Below are 15936 nucleotides of genomic sequence, written 5' to 3' on the forward strand. Positions count from 1 at the left end.
TTAGGGGAGGGAGCTGTGCATAGAGCCCCCCTTGGAGAGGGTGACAGAGAGTGGGGGCAGGAAAGCACCTATCCATGGGAGAGTTGCATTGAGGACACAAGGCAGGGTCCAGCTATGGGGAGTTGGAAAAATGCTTCCCAGAGAAATGGGAACCGACACAGAGTCACGTGTGCCGGGAGCTTGGCCCCTACTCACGCTGGCCCCTAACCCAGTCCATCAACCCTGGACAGAGCCTGGGATCTCAGCCTGCAGGTACTGAGCAGGGGAAGATGCTTCCCTCAGAAGAAGTGATGGGACCGGAGGAAGAGATGGCAGCACTGACCAGGCTATCTGTGGGGACTTCGACCCCTGGAGTCCCCTCTCAACAGCGTTGGGAGGCAGGTCTGGTGCAGCCTGCACCAGGGCAGCTCTGAGGGTGGAGATGAGCAATATTTACCAGACCCCCAAGACGGCCGCATGGGAAGCAGAGGCCACACGCTTGGTCTCACAGCTTTGCAGTTGCATAGGGTCAGCACACTCATGGGGAATGCAGAAAGGATCTGTGGGATCTTGAAGGGGAAAACTGTCTCCTTGAGACATGTCGCAGCCCAATGTCTGCACCCCTGAGGCTAAGAGGAAAAGAGCAGAGGACACATGTTCCCGACGTGGCGTGAAAGCAAAGGTCTTGGTTGTAATTCTGGAACACGGGTGTCTCCGAGGAATACTCAGGAATATTCACCTGCCCTAAAGCACTTCCCTCAAAGAGGGAGCAGACATGCAAAGGTGATTGACCGTTCATCGACAGAACCTTCTGTGCTTACATGCTTTCAACATGTGCGTTTACCTCTGCATCAACAAAGCTACCACAGAGAAAAAGCACATTGATTCTGCCCCAGATCAAAAGATGTCAACAGCAGAATACATGGTCATTTTCATCTTGACCATCACATTGTCGTGTTTCTGTGTGTGTGTGTGTGTGTGCGCGCGCACGCACAAGTACTTGTGAAGGTTCATGTAAACCTGCTTATGAGGAAAACTGTAGACTCAGATTAAAAGCATCTTTGTACATCACATGTACTCCAGAAATACGTACAATCATTGCTCACCAATAAAAACTTAAGCTGGATATGGTGGTTCACATGGTGGCACTTTGGGAGGCCAAGGCATGAGGATTGCTTGAGTCCAGCAGTTTTAGACCAGGATGGGCTATGTAGGGAGACCCTGTGTCTACACAAAATTTAAAAAATAATTAGCCGGGCATGGTGGTGAGCACCTGCAGTCCCAGCTGCTTGAGAGGCTGAAGCAGGAGGATTGCTTGAGCCTGAGAGGTCAAGGCTTCAGTGAGCCATGATTGCACCACTGCATTCCAGTCTGTGTGACACAGAGAGACCCTATTTCCTAAAAACAAAATTAAAAATTTTTAATAGAATTTCTAAAATAATTAAAAGCAAGCAAGAAGAGTAAGGAGCAAAGATCGCCAGATGCTCAGTTTTCTTGTGAAACCACCTTGCATAGACGGTGTATATCAGTTGTAGGCTGCTTATTCACAAGTGGAACTCACAAACAGCCTTTTATACTGTAGCCTCTTTATTTTTTTTTAAACTTTTATTTTAGGTTCAGGGATACAAGTGCAGATTCGTGTAGATGAATTGTATGTCACATGGGTTTGATGTACTGATTACTTAGTCACCCAGATAATGGGCACAGCACCTGATACGTAGTTTTTGGATTCTCACCCTTCCCTTCAAGTAGGCTTCAGTGTGTGTTGTTCACCTCTATGGGTCCATGTGTTCTCATCATTTAACTCCCACTTACAAGTGAGAACCTCTGGTATTTGGTTTTCCGTTCCTGTGTTAGTTTGCTATGGAGAGTGGCCTCCATCTCCATCACGCTGCTGCAGAAGACGTGCCCTTGTACTTCACTATGGCTGCATCGTATTCCATGGCGTGTGCACGTATTCCATGGCGTGTGCACGTTTTCTTTAGCGTCGTATTCTATGGTGTGTGTGCACCACATTTTCTTTAGCGTCGTATTCCATGGTGTGTGTGTGCATAGTTTCTTTAGCGTCATATTCTATGGTGTATATGCACCATATTTTCTTTATCCAGTCCACCAGTGACGGGCATTTAGGTTGACTCTGCGTTTGCTATTGTGAACAGTACTGCAATGAACACATGGGTGCATGTGTCTTTCTGGTAGAATGATTTCTATTCCTTTGGGTATATACCCAGTAATGGGATTGCTGGGTTGAATGGCTAAGTTCTTTGAGAAATCACCAAATTGCTTTCCATAATGTCTGAACTAAGTTACATTCCCACCTGTGGTATGTACATGTCCTCTTCTCTCTGCAACTGTACCAGCACCTGTTATTTTTTGGCTTTTAAATAATAGCCATCCTGCCTCCTGTGAGTCAACTCAAGATACATTAAAGGCTTAAATGTAAAAGCTAAAGCTATAAAAACCCTGGAATATAACCTAGGAAACACCATTCTGGACAAAGGCCCTGGCGAAGATTTCATGACAAAGATGCCAAGAGCAATTCCAACAAAAACAAAAATTGACAAATGGGACCTAATTAAACTGAAGCGCTTCTGCACGACGAAACAAACTATCAACAAAGTAGACAGACAACCTACAGAACAGGAGAAAATTTTTGCAAACCACGTCTGATAAAGGTCTAATCTTCAGAATCTATAAAAAACTTAAACTTATAATCTAAAAGTAACCTCATTAAAAAGTGGGCAAAGGACATGAACGGACACTTTTCAAAAAAAGACATACATATGGCCAACAAACACGAAGAAAAGCTCCACATCGCTGATCATTAGAGAAATGCAAATCGAAACCACAATGAGGTACCATAACCTCTTTATAACAAAAACTTTCATCACACTTTCAGCAGGAGTAAAACTAGGCCGCGGCTGTTTGGAAAGGGTACATTTCAGGCCTCGGTAGCCTGCATGGCACTTTCCCTTTGCCTTAAGCAGTCAGGCATCTTGAGGCCCCTGTCTCTTGCCGGACTCAGGCAGAGGTGGGAGGACCACAGACAGGAGCCTCTAAGCAGGAGCAAAAGGTGGGACCCTTGGAGAATTTGCTCAGGATAAACCAGTGTGGGGCAGATGAGCTCAACCATCACAGAGGCAACTCCCATGCAATAATCTCTGAATGGGACGCTGAAGAGTTTAAGAAACACCCAAATCTTAATGTGTCCTGGGTGTAACTTTCCAATGGAATGCACTTTCAAAACTTAAATGTGCTCCATTGTAGCCGACTTGGGAAAAAAAAAAAAAAAAAGAAAAAACAACAACAAAACTGTGTTACTGGAAAAAGGATTGCCTGCCCTAGGGCTGAGGGCTGGGGGGAGGTGGAGAGTGAAGGTCCGAGCCCAGCTGCAGGGGAGAGGCCTTTCCAGAAGGCCCATGAGCATCCACGTGGGAGCGCTCTCTGGGGCTTGGATGATCATGGTTTCATGTTGATGAAAGTATGATAATTATAGCCTTGATAATAATACAATTAGTTTCCTTGTGTTGATTCTCTAACCACCAAGAAAACTTTCACTGGGGTTTGTCTTAGAGCAGAGCATTGGACCTGAGCTTGGGGCCAAGTCATTTATTTTGGAGGTGACCCCAGGAAGCTGGACTCAGGGAGCAGGGAACCTACAAGAGAGATTTAAAGTGTACATTATTGAGTTGGTTACTGCTGTGGGCAACTGAAGCTCAATTTTCCCAGGATCCTATTGAGAAACCGGGAAGAAATGTTCCTCTGAAGGAGTCTGGGGTGTTTATTCATCAGCTCACCTTCCACCCCCTCACCCTCCGTGCCTTTAATTGCCCATAGTTCTGGGCTGCATCCACCTGTAGGCTTAGAAAATGTGAGAAACACAGTGTTTACTTGAGGTAGGACGCCGTCAAGAGAGATCGGAATGTCCATGGTCACTGTAGCTCATGCCAGAGCTGGTCGAAGAAGACACAGTCCAGGGAACTAAGAGGGTCTGCGATAGGCAGACTCTCCTGGAAAGTGAGACAGCGCTGATGGGGGCTCCAACCTGGCTTAGGGCAGGGCACATTTGCGCGTCTACATCCTGGTTTCCAAGCAGTTCTCCTCCAAGAGTGGCTGGTGCTCAGCAAAGGCCTCTGAGTGGACATCTAAGACTTCAGTGATGCTGAGTGTTTTCTGGTCTCTCAGCTGTGTTTCTCCCACTTTCATCCAAAAGAGCTTGAATCTAACGTACCTAACTTAGAAGAGTCTTCTGAGAGGTTCACCATTTTGAATTCAAGACGGCATCTCATATCATGGATTGGGATTCCCTGGAAAGCATGGAGTCTGTTTTGGCAAAAAGATTGCCCAGTTATTGGAAGGGGCTCTGCATGATTTGTTGAGGAACACTGACCATCAGAATAAGGGAACAGGAATTGATTACAGGCAGCAAGAATGACGTTGGAATGGGTGTCTGTGCAGCCCCTGCCGCCTTTCCAGCTGTGCACAGCTCCTTTTGAGTCTGTGCTCCTCTCCTCTCCTCTCCTCTCCTTTGGAGCAGTGTCCTTCTTGCAATTCTTAAGCATTTCTTCATTGGCAGACTCCACAGGTTCCCCACTGGGATGAGCCGTGGGAGAGATCTCTTTACCTCCTGCTTCTCTTTGCATAGAAGTCAACAAAAGTGAGATCTGAGGAGAGATTGTTCTGCCTGGCACCTTAAGAGAAGGCATTTCCAGGGACTGCTGAGCACAGATGCTGAGAACTGGAGTTGTAGAAAAAGGGGTTAGAGGAGAGGTTAGGGAGGTCTGTGTGCACCACCTGCCCTGAAGAAGGTTCATTATGAAAGACGAAGGAAATACAGAGTGGGCTTGGGGAAGCAAAGGCATAAAGCCCAAGATACAGGAAGATGGGGAGATGGGAAGAGGAGTGGGCAGAGGAGAATTCAAAGGAGTAGAAGGTGGAAAGAGGGAGAGAAACACTCCTCTGATTCTGAGAGCATGATCAAGGGGTTTGGTCACCAGAGTTCGGTTTTAGGAAAAACAGACATGTCATCTTCTGAAGCTGCTGGTAAAGAGAGAATTGGGGTACAAGGGGAGAGGGAAGTCATTGAAAGCAAGAAGCAGGCACTGGAAGGACATTCCAGATGCACCAAGAGCAGTGACTTCAGTCCGCTCCGGGCACATCTTCCAGCCGAGAAAAAGAGGCGCCCCAACGTGCAGCCATGATTATCACCTCCCAGGGTTAGGTGGAGCCATGATTATATCCTCCTAGGAGTACAGCAGGCCACGATTCTCTCCTCCTAAGATTACACAGATCATGATTATTCCCCCCAGGATCACACAGGGCCATGATTATCTCCCCCGCAGAATCACACGGGGTCATGATTATCTCCCCGCCAGGTCCACACGGGGTCATGATTATCCCCCCCAGGATCACACGGGGTCATGATTATCTCCCCCCAGGATCACACGGTTTCATGATTATCTCCCCCCCACGTCCACACGGGGTCATGATTATCCCCCCCAGGATCACACAGGGCCATGATTATCTCCCCCAGGATCACACGGGGCCATGATTATCTCCCCCCAGGATCACACGGGGTCATGATTATCTCCCCCAGGATCACACGGCGTCATGATTATCTCCCCCCAGGATCACACGAGACCATGATTATCACCTCCCAGGATCACACGGGGTCATGATTATCTCCTCCCAGGATCACACGGGGCCATGATTATCCCCTCCCAGGATCACACGGGGTCATGATTATCTCCCCCTCAGGATCACACGGCGTCATGATTATCAAAATATATTCCAGATGAAATGAAATTATATTTGAAGCATCAGTCAAATACAAAAAGAAAGTGACCTATCTCACTACCTTGTGTTCTTACTTAACTCTGACAACAAATGAGCTGGTGCAGTCAGTGGAATTACCGTCTTCTGTAAGCAAAGGCCCTAAGAGGAGGCGTAGAGGCTGAGTGAACCATGTAAGGTCTTAAAGCAAGTTTTTGAGGGGCCAGGATCCCTAACTTCTGTCCCTGACTCTTAGGTAGCTGCTACAACCTTTTCCTTAAAATACCTTTCATGCACAAATGAAAGCGAATGTTTGTACAAGGCAGGCACTATTATGTAATGAGAGGCACAGTATTGGAACACATGCTCTAGGTCTGTGTGACTCTAAACCATTCAGCTCTCTGGAAACTCAGTTTTCTCATCTGTGCAGCAGGTCTGCAGAGACAGGGTGAGAATTTCAGGAGACTCACAATGGGTGACTAGTGAGATGGCTTTTCTGTCCTGCCTTCAGTGAATTCCTCTTGGGATGCTCACAGTTCCACACTGACTGTTATCAGGGCCATGTTGGGGTTTCAGAGACCATACCTACTGTTTTATGGCCAGAATTAGAGATTTTTGAGTTACTTTAGGTCCATTTTAGTTGTAGCCACTTTGTGTAGCTTTTTCTGAGTTTGGGTTTCTCTTACAGTTTAATAAGCTGCAAGTTTTACACATTTTAATAACATTAAGTTATGCAGTATTAAACTTTTCATAATGTTCTGCTTTTTTTTTTTTTTTAGTTTTAAAATTGAAATAGTCTTCAACATTTTAAATCCAGAATTCTTATTCAGGAAAAGCTCCAAAGCCAGAAATAGCTTTACATTTTCTGCCAACACATGACATAAAAATATTTCTTTGAAAAAAAATAGCAAATCATTTGTGGTTCTCTTAATGGCTAGTAAGAATATGTCTAGCTTTTACTTGATTATGAAATGGAAAATTGCAACACTTACCTTAAATAAGTAATATGACTTTTGTCAGACACCAAGATCCCAAATTTCCCAGAAAAGCTCAATAACGATGACCCAAGGCAGGAAGAACTCAGATTCCTACGGTTGGGCTGCCTTTGGCTGCACACATGGCTCCCACAGGCATGTCTGGCGCGGTGCTGAGGTCCACTGATAGGGGAGAGGGAACTGCCCGGGGGAAGGGCCAGGAGACTCAGGGCTTTGTTTGGGACTGGTGCAAATCAGGGCCTGGGAGACACTGGGCAGGACCAGAGCATTCACGTCTCAGCTTCAGGGCTTGGGAAGCTGGAGATGCTCAGCCTGTCGTAGGAAGCCTCGCTGTGTGTGTGGGAGGGTGGGGTTGAGTATTATGAAGGTGGATGAATCCTACAGTAAGGGAGTCATTGCGTGTGGCCTGAGAAAATATTTTAAAGTCAAATAATCATGAGAATCCATTAATTCATCACTCAACCCTTCTGCCATATTTTGTTCATGCCTGTGGCATCCCAGAGGATGCAGGCTAAGGCCCTGCCTGGTGGCTCTGAGGCTCACAGGTCCTTAGGAGCTAGGATGCGAATAGAGCAGGGACGAATTCAGGGCTCAGGATTTGGTACTTTCTCCAGAAACTTTTTTACAGAGAAGCCTCCCAACATCTGGCAAACATCGACAACATTCGACAACACAAGGGAAGGTCGCAGGGGCGTGGTGCTCGGGCTGGGGGGCGCCACGGGTCCCACAGAGCTGCTTTTATTAACAATAAGGAATTTCATGCCCCCGTCTGCCCATGAGAAGCAGAATACTGTCTGATGTGCTGAGTATCCCACACATATTCTGATCCTCTTAACTCATCATTTGCTTAACAAAGCACAGAAAATGAAAGGAGTAAATAAATTCCACCTTGCAAAACAGTACAATTTTGCAGTTTACAAAGTGTTGCGGTGAAGCTAAGGGATCCCAAATCAACTCCTACACCCCTGCGTTCCCTAGCTTGCCCTCGTTCTGCAGCTCCTGCAGGCCCATCCTCACCCAGACCCCAGGCCTAACCTCATCCCACTTGGCTCTCTGATGATCCCACAGCTTTGTGTCTGATTGGCTGCTCCAGGGCCCAGGGAGCAAAGTTTCCCTCTGACTTCACCTTTGGGGCCCGGATGCTGTGACCAGTGGTGTTTCCCCAACAGCCAACACAGCGGCAGGTGGTTTTCCTGGAGAGTAGAGCCCTGTCCTGGATGCCCTTCCCTGTCTGGAGTCCAGAGTTCCCCTGCAATTCAGTGTGGAGTCTTTCCCTGGTCCTGGACTCTGCTCAGCGCCCCAGGGATTCATCTGCACCCAGAGATGCCTGGAAGTCCCCCGAGGAGACCCGTGCTGGTCTCACAGCTTTGCACTCAGGAAATGGCCAAGCCCATGGACAGGGAGGCCGGGTGTACATCCCCTTCACTGCACTGTCAAAGGAACCTGGAGTTTTGGGGCATGAAGGCTCCTCTCCAGGATGAGGGTTCTTCAGCACAGAGCAAGGTTTGGAAACCACATCCTCCGTCACAACAAAAATATCCCATGGAAATCCTTCTGGCAAAAACATGGATAAACGTAAGCATAAAGCACAAAACAAGTACTAGACAAAGTTCCAAATTTCCTGAATCCTTATTTCTTCCTGTTTTAACTGTCAAGTCTTCCTCTAACTCTTGGCTTTTACGTATACATTATATTGTCTAAATATGCACATATTCTCTTTAATATATTACATTAAACTGTCATCACTATTTTCCTGTAAACAAACTAAATCATAGGAGCAAAATACTTCTGTCTACTTTTGATCTCAAGTACGCGACACTTTCTTTCAGATAACTGCAGATTTTATGCCAGATATAGATGTTTTTACAAGTCATCTGAGATTTTCTTAAATGTTGTTTTTCTTTCAAATGAGCTATGCTTTGGTATAAAAGAGAGGTCTTTGTAAAATGTTCGTAGGCGAATGTATTTTCAGCAGCATGCACTGATATAAATTGTTTCCTGTCCCCCTCTACCCACACACAAGTGCACACTCATTTACACACACAAGAGAAACAACATCTACACAGAATTCATGAACTAGCACACGCGAGTTCACAAACTTGCCAGTTTTCAGATAGGAAACTCTCTGAAGAGTGGACTAAAATGTCTACATTTTGAACGACAGAAATCCCGTGAGTCAACGGGAGGGGCAGGGCAGAACTGCTCACGGAGATGTGGAAAGGGACTCATGTATCCCAGCTGTTGAAAGCAAGACCCCAGAAACCTAATGGCTTCTCTGGCCCCTAAAATGTTTTCCAGACTGGAGCAGTCACCAGTGACACATTTCCAAAGAGGAACCCCTGGTCTGCGCCTACTTACGTCGAGACTTGTTTTTGTAAAACAGATGCGACTGCTGGTATTCAGATTTTGATAAATTGAAAAATCCCCTCGTTTCCTCTGCAATTGCTCATGCAGGTGAATGTACAAAATGTAGACAAGGAACAAAGAATGAGGAAAACAGGTAGTGGATGGCACAAAAGCAATATTCACGCAAAAGCAGTGTGCATACCGCTATGTGTTTTCATTCACACGTCATACTTTCTCGTTTTTATCATGATGAAGCACTGGGAGTTCCAATATCATTGGTGGAAAAATTATGTATATAATTTATACATTTCTGTCACTTACTATTTTATCTTCAGAATGGGACAAAAGGGCTGTTACTGGCCTGGCGAGGTGGCTCATGCCCATAATCCCAGCACTTTGGGAGGCCAAGGTGGGTGGATCACCTGAGGTCAGGAGTTCGAGACCGACTTGACCAACATGGCAAAACCCCATCTCTACTAGAAATACCAAAATTAGCTGGACATGATGGCACATGCCTGTATTCCCAGCGACTCGGGAGGCTGAGGCAGGAGAATCACTTGAACTCAGGAGGTGTATGTTGCAGTGAGCCATGCCTGGGTGACAGAGCAAAACTCTGTCTCAAAGAAAAAAAAGGCCATTACTAAGATGAATTATATGAATACTGGGGACAACTGGGATGGGCTTACATATTTCAGTTTAGTTTTTTCCAACAAAACTCATCTTATAATTTCCAGGCAATTTTGCTTCAGCAAATGCACACAGATATTTACACACTGTGCTGTGTGAAAGGAAAATAAATCTTGGAACCCTAAAATCACTAAAATCACTAAGCCACAGGGAAAAGTCAAGCTGGGAACTGCTTAGGGCAACCTGCTCCCATTCTACCCCTTAAAAAGATAGCTATACTACGATATAAAGCTCCACACCTTCCCTCACAAGGAATTTCCTGTAGACAAAGGACAGACGGAAGTCAAACTCACCCCCGTTCACTGAGATAAATGCACGCCTGATTCCTCCTTTGGAGAAGCTAATCAGAAACTCAGAAGAATGCAACCATTTGTCTCTTACCTGCCTATGACCTCAAAGCCTTTCCCCGCTTCAACTTGTCCTGCCTCTCCCAACAGAGTGAATGTATGTCTTAACGAATGCACACCTTACATATACTGACGGATGTCTCAGGTCTCCCTAAAATGTATAAAACCAAGCTGTCACCCGACCTCCCTGGGCACACGTCGTCAGGACTTCCTGAGGCTGTGTCACAAGCACGCATCCCTAACTCTGGCAAAATAAACTTCCTCAATTGACTAAGACCTGTCTCAGATATGTGGGGTTTGCAACTGAAATTAGGTTTGCAGGTCTGCCCTTCACTGGACAGAAATTCATCAAGAATAAGACCCATATACACATAGTTGTTGAGAGTGATACCCCCTCCAGTCACCTTGAGGAGACAACCTGGCTGTAATGGGACCTGTGCTGCGGTGTTCACTGTGCCGCAGTGTTCACACGTGTGCTGGATGGCAGAGGTCCTGGAAGGGGGCCAGGGACGATTCAGAGCGCTATGGTCTCCTTAACTTCTGATTCTTAAAACCAAGACATGTTTCCTGAAAGAGGCTCTTCAAGGCTGTTACGGCGTGACGCATACCAACATGTTCCATAAAGCAAGTGGAAAGACCAGCATTCTCATGGTGGTCTCTGAGTCAGAGGGTGCATGTGTGCTAGAAATGGTTGATGTTGAAACACAGACGCTGCATGTAACACACGCTCTTTTTGGTTGTGAAGTCTGAAACTTCCCTGAGAGGCGAGCAGATGGAGGAGAAGGGCTGGGGAGCAGATTCACCCTCCAGTGTCTTTACTGACAGGGTGGAGCACGGGGCACTGGCCCGTTCCCGATGCCTGGGCAGTGCATTTCTCTGAGTCGCTGCGGTGGGCTGGAAGAAGGCTCCAGCACCTTTAGTGCTTCCCGGTCCCTGCAGGTCAGCTCACTGGATGCTGGTGATGGGGCCGTCGAACGGAACACAACAATTGGGATATTGTTCAGCGACTGTCCTGGCAATACCTGGTGACAGAAAATAAAATATTTCAACAGTCACCTCTGCTCAGTGACAGGTCATCCATGTCACCATGACACAGGCTTCCACCAGTCACGTGTGGGATAAAGTGAAGGCCTCCAAGGTCAGCAATAAATGCACCCAATTCTGTGGGCTGTATGTTTCCGGGCAGAGATGTCCGAGCATGGTGCAGCTACTGGAAAGAGCCCCAGGAGGCAGCCGCCACTTTCGTAGTCCACATTTGGAAGACCTGCAGGTCGAGAAGAGCACAGAGCAGCCGTACTCACAGACCAGGGACCACCGCATCAGCACACAGAGCTCAGTCAGCCCAATGCCACCTTGAGCTTCCATGCGGGCAGACAGACCCCACCGCGGGGTGTCATGGGATATGCACTCGGCCAAGGGCTGCCGAAGCCAGGGCAACGATGTGGAATGAGCTCTGAAACGAGCGGAGTGGAAGTGGCATTTCACTCTCAGCTGCTGGCATGTTGCTGTCCTCGCCAGGACTCAGGGACTGATGACTTGCAGGCACCCGGGAGCTGATGCTCTGCCCAGCACGCCCTGCCCACGCCTCAGCTGCCATCGTGTCTCTTTGCCTCGGTGATGAGTGCAGCGCCTGCCTTTCTGTGTAAGCTACGCTGAAGCGCCCAGGAGGATTTCCGTGAGAGGAAAATACGCAAAACCCCACTGATGTCTGTTCCCGGTGATCTAGAATGGAAAAGGCTCACTATTCCAAGAGGTTGCAGAAGTTTTTCTATCACCTTAATTGATATGTGTCTAGTGTAACATTTCAATGGCCAAAAGGTACAGGAAACGTTGCACTTTCTTCAGTCTAGCCCAACAATGTTTCACGTGCTACCGTGAAACAGAACTTCTGTGAAAGGGCTCCTGGCTGGGCGCGGTGGCTCTCGCCTATAATCCCACACTTTGGGAGGCTGAGGAGGCTGGATCACCTGAGGACAGGAGTTCAAGACCAGCCTGACCAACAGGGTGAAACCTGGTCTCTACTAAAAATACAAAAATTAGCCAGGTGTGGTGGTGTGTGCCTGTTATCCCAGCTACTCAGGAGCCTGAGACAGGAGAATTGTTTGAACCTGGGAGGTGGAGGTTGCAGTGAGCTGAGAGGGCACCACTGCACTCAAGCCTGCGTGACACAGTGAGACTCCATCTCCCAAAAAAAAAAAAAAAAAAAACCACCTCTGTGAAAGGACTCCTAAGCAGGTGCTCAAGGAAAACAAGCTTGCCCCTTACCGGGCAGCTGCCAAGTGAGTCAGCAACTCGCACCATTTTCTGAGCCTCTGGTTTAAAAGCTGAGGTTCACCGTGAATTATGACATCACCAGACTCCATGTGGCTTTGATATATATAAGTAAAAGTCTCAAAATGTGAGCTTCCTTGTTGTCGTGCTTTGCTGCCGCTGGGGACTCTTGTGGGTAGCACTGCAGGGAACAGCTGCAAATCCGCTGCTCACCTGTTTCCAGACTGAGGGCCCGAGATCCACCCAGCAACCCAGATGGAGTCTCCAGACTGAGGTCCCAAGATCCACCCAGCACCCCAGATGGAGAGTCTGCAGACTGAGGGCCCGAGATCCACCCAGCAACCCAGATGGACAGTCTCCAGACTGAGGTCCTGAGATCCACCCAGCACCCCAGATGGAGAGCTGTCAGTCTTCCTCCGGCATTCTCCCTCCCTCCCCTCCCATCCAGCCAGTCTCCAAGGCCTCCTGGGACACCTGGGCTCAGTTTCCTTCCCTCCAACCCCATGGCCGCTCTGCAGCTTGGGCCAGAGCCAGTGGGCTTTCTGCTCCCAGGCCCACTTCCCTCCATTCTCCAGCAGCAGAGGGAGGAATCTTCTAAAAGCAAAGCTCTGAGTACGCTTCTCACCTCCTCAAAACCCTTCAAAACCCTTCCTTCAAAACCTCATGTGACTCAGCGAGCACCACAGCGGCCGACACCCCACAGCACCTCCTCCCTTGCTGTTGCTGGAGGCAACCTCACCAGCAGGCCTCTTTCATCTCCCTGAGCATCCAGAGACCCCCGTTGCCCCACGCTGTCTGCTCGGGATGGTGGAGGCTCTTCCCTCCGCAGAGCTCTCCTCGGTGTGGACGTCGGGCAGCTGTGGGAGGGACCAGCTACGTGCTGTCCATGGCTGGTGGCCTTCTTGTGGGGACAGGGATGGGAGACAGGGGAACGGGGGGTGGGGGGACAGGGACAGGGGGATGGAGGGGCAGAGGGACAGGTGGACAGCCTGCCTGCAGCTTCATGGTCATTGGCAGGGTTTACATTTGCTCAATTCTTTTTACTTTTTAAATCTTTTTTAAGTGCATGGCTGTGTTGGGCTCACAATTATTTGAATAAACGATCGTTTAATTAGTTTAGTTTTATCCAGTTGTTAACTCTCAGTAGATATGTGATCTGATCCAAGCTTATCCAAGGAGAAGTTGCTCTTTGTTACTGTGTTAACGGTATTTCTTCTACTTATAAATAGATTAATCCAGTAAAATGTAGAGCGTTTAGAGAGAGAGCTGAAACTAAGGTCTGCTGAGTGTTGAACTTGAATACACTCTTATTTGGTGGCTGCTTTTAAATAACTCTAGAAATTTAATAAATTGATCCGGATAAAAGGTTGCTTCCTGGTTCTAAGGAGCTGTCCCTCTGTGGATCAACATTTAAACTCACAGTAAGATGAATACTTCTTCCGGTCATTTGAAGTTGAGCTGAGATTCTCTTCTGGATAAGCACGATCACCAGGTTGCGATGGCTTTTCTCTGCTCTTCGTTCTGCTCACGTTTTGCCACATTGGAGAGTTTGTTCTTGTAACTGTCCGTGAGTCACTTGTCTGCTTTCAGAGGTTTTAGCTAAATTTCTCTTTGTAAAATCATTCTAGCAAATTTATTATGCAAATGGCATAAGGGATTCGCTTTGCTTTTTTTGTATTTTAAATTGTTCTGTCATCTTTCTCTTACAGTACATCTCCTGTAGCACCTAAATACATTTCTATCTCCTGTACCTTTTGTTGTGAATACATGCTTTGGTCTGAATATGTATAATTGCTAAGTTTTGTTGATTTGGGACTAGTTTGTGTTCAGAGTGGCGCAGTCGATGCGAAGTCTTCCGGGTGTGAGCAGGTGCCACGCAGAGGCTGCGATGGACTTCCCCGGACCCTCTCTCCAGGATGCCCACCTTGTCAGGCTCACCCCCGCTGCACTTGAGCTTCTGTCTGTGGAGGTGGCTGAGACGGCTGGCGGGTGACGTGTGTGTGGTCACGGTCCTGTTCAGTTACGCTGTCTGTTCCTAACTTCTGCCACATCCTCCTTTGGCTTTTCATTTCATGAGGGTTGTTGAGGGGGGAATGTTCTGCGGCCCATTTCTTTCCACCTCAGAGCTACCCCTGGACCTGACGTTTTCGTGTAAATGCTGGTGCTCACTCTGCGGCCGTCATGGGGTTTGCTGAAGATGGTGGCGTGTGGCTGGGTCAGCAGCAGCCGGTGGGGGCTTCGGGGTTTGCTGGTTGTGGAGTGGTCTCCTCCGAGGAAGTGAAGCTCTGCCCTCAGTCCCAGCTGCTGCTGGCGGCACTCGGGCCTGTGGCTCCACTCATTTTGTTGAGTTCATGGCGAGGCGTAGTGGGGTAGCTGACCCCAGCGTGGGTCTTAGCTATCATGCTCAGAACACACTAAAGTCACTTTCACAGTTTATTTTTGTTTTAGCTGTAGTTTTTCATGGCTTAGTTGGGTTTTAACTTTTGTGTATAATCTGAAACACGATTTACACTGGGCTTTATTACTTTGGGCTAAGCCCATGGTCATGGTGGCTGGCATGAAATTTACCAACCCTAAGGAAAACTACTGTAGCTTCTCACACTTCTGCTTACCACCGCATCTCTATCTCCGCTGTTTCCCGCAGGGCTGTGGCTGAGTTGGGAGCTAGGAGCTGCTCCTGAGTGAGCCTAAGGCCCACTGCTTTGGGTCCTCTGCGAACCTAGAGGCCTTCATGCAGGAACGCAGATACCTGGATGTGTGGTCTTGCAAAGAACTCGTGAGGAGGCCGAGACCAGGCTGTGTGCTGACCACGTTGCACGAAGCCAGGCTTGGTCAGTGCCAGGCTTCAGAGATGTCAACGTGTACTCAGAGGAGAAATTGCTGAGCTTCAGTTCTGTGTGAGTATCCTGGACTTTCTTGTTTTGAGATGGAGTCTTACTCTGTCGCCCAGGCTGGAGTGCAGTAGCACAATCTAGGCTCACTGCAAGCTCTGCCTTCGTATCCTGGACTTTCTTAGTAATTATAGTAAGAAACAAAACAAGTTTTAGTCCAAAAAGCCTACTTTTAAGTATTTTTTTCTGGCAAAGCAGGCTGTGGTCTGTAGGGGCCCAGCTCTGATGTCACAGCAGGTGACACAGGTCAGAAGCAGCCTCCTTGGAATGGAGTCAGCATGCTCGGGCCACCTCCCTGCCACCTCGCTTGGCCTGGCATCACCATGGCACACAGTGAGGGACCTTCTGATCCTGGTGGCAAGGGCCTTGTCTCCAGCCTGCCCCTGTGGCCAGCCCTGGGCACCTCTTTTATCTCAGGTTTCCAGCGCATTGAAACAGTCTCTGACACCACCCTGGAGAGAGAAGAAGCCACGCTGGAGTGACCGGCCCTCTCAGACCACAGGGGTGGACATCGCAGTGGCTGTGGCAGCCTCAGGTGGACACCTCCCCTTCACTCCACGTGCTCCCCATGGCCTCTCTCTGGCACTATGAATAGCACTGACCCCACAAGTGGGGAGGGTCCCTGCGAGTACAGGGGCCCCTCCCCAC

Source organism: Macaca fascicularis, chromosome 4 (assembly GCF_037993035.2).
Source record: "Macaca fascicularis isolate 582-1 chromosome 4, T2T-MFA8v1.1".
NCBI classification, from domain to species: domain Eukaryota; kingdom Metazoa; phylum Chordata; class Mammalia; order Primates; family Cercopithecidae; genus Macaca; species Macaca fascicularis.